Genomic DNA, 4,640 nt, shown 5'->3' on the forward strand with positions numbered 1-4,640 from the left:
CTAAGCACTGTTTGTACATAAAGTTTCCGGAGGCAAGCCATTTCAGAAGTGGATACCGCTCCTGCTTCCAGGCTTGTTTTAGTCGGGAAAGCTTACTGAAGAAATAGGTGCTGCCCCAACTTAAAATAATACATTTTCTCATTCATTTACAGACATGTGTTGAACCATCATATGAACAGATCTTGAGAAATATTATGGAAATGTCACGTTGGACAAGTATATAGAACATAAACATTGAAGTCAAGCAAGAAGGTGAGGAAGGCTAGGTTTTTTTCCCCGGGTACTGTGTTCATCTTTATGGTAGGGGAATGATTAGGGAAGGAACAGGAAGAATGGTTCCATGAGTTGAAGAATTCATAATGCCAAATATTAAAAAATTAAATGCTCTGCTATTTAGGGAGCTCTGGTAGCCTTATAGCGAGAAGCTGAGCTGCAATCGTGAAGGCACACAGTTCAAGGCCACCAAGTGCTCTGTGGGAGAAGGATTGGCTGTGGAAATATGCAGAGCAGAGAGGAAGACAGGAAAGTGCAGAGTGAGACCAGGAAGCCTTCAAGGTGAGGAAGCCAGGCGGGTGCTGTCTGATCACAGGGCCACAGGGCCTTGGAGGTTCAGGGTTATGTCAGGAACCTGTGTGGTATTGATTGTGTACATAAGTTTACAGTGTTACCATTTGTTGTGTTGTCTTTCATCAAGTGGCACCAGCTCACAGCTGACCCTCCAAGCAGGTTTTCAGATGCAGTTAATTCTGCTGGATGTAACTGTCCATTTTTCTCCTGCAGAGCAGTTGGTGTTTTCAAACCGCTGGCCTTTGGGATAGCAGTGCAGTTCCTCACCACTAACTAAGCCACCAGAGCCCATTATCAAGAGGATAATCAAATTATTAGACTGGATGTCCCTGAGAAATGCAATAACTTGTCCAGGATCACACATGAGATAAGATTAAATAATTAGTATGAACTCAGCTCTGTCAAATGAAAAAGAAAGTTTGACTACAATAAACATTCCCTGATTTCTGTGGAGAGGAATGTGTTGGGATCACTATTTACATATATGGGAAGGCATTGTGTACTGGGATTTGAGGGAGGTCTAATCTGTCAAGGGGCTTCAAGTGAGGGGAACCAGGATGTGTGTGACCTTATTTCATTGTTCATGGGGTCCAATAGGATTTGACACCCTGGTAACCAGGTGACCACATTCTACCCACAATACCCAATAGCTCACTTTGGCTAACTCAGCTGAGAGAGCGGCATGCTGTCTCATTGCTTCGGTAGGCCAAAGGCCTCGATTTGTTCCAAAGATTGTAAAAAATGTTATTGCTTAGATCTAGGAAGGTTTAACTCAAAAGTAACAGGGCTATTCATAAAAAGTTAGTCAGGCCAGTGAGGGAGGAGAAAGGAGGACACTGTTTATGAGACAGGGCTCATGTGGGAGAGAAGGAGGCTGGGGGTCAGATAGAAGGTGGCCTTTCATGTAGGACAGATTGAATAATTGTGATAGTTGTATTTCACAACTAGCACCTACTGAGGGTTTTCTCAGGTCCCATTACCACAGTGTTTCTCAGGTTCCATCATCACAATGTTTGTTTTTTTTTACCTGATTGTCTCCTGTGAGGCTGAGTTTGCCCAGACATTTGTGTCTGGATTTAGTCCTTTAGATTTGATAGTAAGGGAACTGAAGGACCTGGGTAGCCAAGGTAGTTACTGGTACATCCCTCCTTCTACCCTTCTCACCTTAAAGAAGGAAGGTGCCTAAGTATCTACACAGAAGTTTCAGGTTAGAACTAGGGCTTTGGGATTAGGGTCCATCAGTGGATGAAACTGGCATTCTAACTTGGATCTTCTCTGAACTGTATAGTCACTATATGTGAGGTAATCACCCTGTGGTCTCTGATGACCTGATGGTGGTCTAGTAGCCCTCATTTCCTTCTTCAGGATGTTTGGTATCTCCTCTCAACCCTCCTCTCTGCTGCCAGCCCTTGTCTCTCTTCAATGATGGATGGTGAGGCAGGAGCCGATGGAGCCTGGGTGGATGTGACTTGTGTAATTTTCAGGGCTTCTTGAGTGCATGGATCTGTGGAACACTCAGAGGAGCCCCTGTTTCTTCCATAGCCAGGCATGAAGATTTGGGGTGTATGGATCCTATCCCTCCTCAGCCCATTACCCCAGGACTGTCATATTTCACACTTATCCCCAACATGTCGTGATGGACAGGGACTGAGCTCTCTAGTTACTCTCCACACAGCCCCAGGTCTGAAGGGACTCATGGTAATCAGAGGGCGGCCTCTGAGCCTTCCTAGGCCCTCTGCTGTGGGCACTGTCTCTGCAGATTTCCTCTCAGGAAGTGGGGGAAGAGCACTCTGATGGTGTCCTGAGGTCTTTCTCTCAGGAAAAAGAGAAGAAGAAGAAAGGACAACGCAGGAACAAGGTGAGTGCAAATGAGGTCAAGTGTTCAGACCCAGGAAGCTGAGGTGTCCAGACCAGACACATCTGGGTTTCCTCCCAGGACTTTGTCAATTCAATTCCCCATGTCCTTCCCAAAGGAAATTGGTCACCACCGTTATCTCCCTCCACCACCTACCACTCAAACTTAGCCTTGGCCCAGTGCATGCTCACTATTCACATACACGTGAAAACCAGAAACAAAATATTGTACTGCTTTCTCTACACACTAAGGTGAAACCACATTAACATTTTTTAAAAATTTATTTTACTGTCCTTTACTTACAAAGATTGCGTACATTTTTTTTTTCACACCAGATCTTTCCCATTTCCTTTACCCAGGCCTCCATCCACACAGACCCTATGGTTACCTCCTGCCCTTCCTCACTTCTCTGCCTCTGCCCTCCCTGGCTTGGGTCCTCATACACTAGTTTTACTAGTTATCTTTCTATTTGTACAACAATAGGTTTGTTTTTTTATAGTATTTGTCCTTTTAGGATTGAGTTCATTTACTTAGCAAAATACTCTTCAGTCCCCCAAGTTAGGTAGTGATTTGACTACTGTTTCAGTGCTATCATTACTGACCCCAGGGTTCCTGAGAGCAAGAGGGAGCTCTGTCCTTCCCCACCTCCCAGGCCCCACACCATCATGCTTAGTTTTCTAGTTATGTAATCAAATAGGCAGGTGTCAGGCTATGATAGACCTTCTATCCTAAACCTGTACAATTGCACAAGATGTCAGGGCCTGAAGGGGCACGTGGTAATCAGGGGGCAACTTCTGAGTCTTCCCGGACCCACTGCTGTGGACACTCAGATGGGGTCCTGAGGTCCTGAGGTCCTTCTCTCAGGAGAAAGGGAAGAAAAAGAAAGGACAATGCAGGAACAAGGTGAGTGATAATGAGGCGAAGAGGCCACACTCAGGAAATCAAGGGGAACACAGGATGCCCCTCACACTTGAAGTCAGGACTGTGTCATCACTTGACCCTTGGTGTTTTGAGGACAAAGGCTGCTTCCTGCAGAGATGGGGCCTCTCACTGCTGGGAGACCTGAGCATGATCCCTTTCTTCTCTCCTTTTAGCAGTGCTCCAAGAAACATCCTAAACCCACCATAAGCAGCCCAGAAGAGTTGCTGAAGGGTCCCAGAAAGTGGACATTCAGAATTAAGATCGCCACAACGTTTCAAAACAGATGTGTGAGTCCCTAGGTTACCAGCAATCTCTCATGGCTGCTGTTCTTGTTCAAGTTTTCAGCGTGGTTGGGGCTAGAACGGTACCCTTTCATTCTCTCCAGTCTGGGTCAGAGTTTTGTTGATCTGTAATGGTCTTGTCAGCAGCTTAGGCCTTATTCATTTTGTGGACACTTGGATGTGCTCCGACATTCATTTGTTCACATCCGTGACTGTGGGTTTCTTTCTCCGATTCTGAAATTTCCAATCGTTCTCCCAACACAGAGACTGTACTACTATAACTTTACATTCTCACAACACATTTAAGGAATAAAATACACACATCACAAACACACAACCCTACAAGAAACATAACCGCTTAACATAACAAAACCTCCTCTGCCATCCAATGGGATTTTATGGGGTTTACCTGCTCTGTGCACTGTCTCCAAATTGTTGAGGAGTAAGTCCACTCCAGTCCCTTCCTCTGTGTGACAGGGCAGACTAAGCCAAACAAAGCACACAGAGAGCACTGGGCAGCCCCAGTGGGAAGCGTTATGGACTCTGGCTTAGTGATGGTGGGAAGCCACTTGACATTGCCAAGCTGCTGTCTTCTCATTTCTAGAATGGGATATTTGGACCCTTCCAGAGCATTCAATGTTTAATCAAATGACTTGACCTTCATTATACTTTACATCACAACTCACCTTAAATTCAAATTTTAAAAATTGTAATCTATATTAAAATTTGCCAAGCAAATGAATTCTCCTTTGAACTATTCATTCAGTTTTAATCTTTCCGCTTTCATTAAAATGCCTGCAGTGAAATAATCTTCATCCCACTTCTTCCCTGTGATTCTTATTTTCATGACTCCTATCCTACTCATTCCTACTTTGGGTTTTATCTTTGGGACAAATGCTGCTATTTCACCTGATATAATTGGTTATTTTAAGGGGTGGTTGTGTCCATGATGCCATCAGTCAGTCCCCTTTAAAAGGGTTTATGGTTTGCCTGACAGTTGAGTCATGTGGGTGAGT

This window comes from Elephantulus edwardii, unplaced genomic scaffold (genome assembly GCF_000299155.1).
Source record: "Elephantulus edwardii isolate Elephantulus edwardi_28Jun2011 unplaced genomic scaffold, EleEdw1.0 scaffold00008, whole genome shotgun sequence".
Classification (NCBI taxonomy): domain Eukaryota; kingdom Metazoa; phylum Chordata; class Mammalia; order Macroscelidea; family Macroscelididae; genus Elephantulus; species Elephantulus edwardii.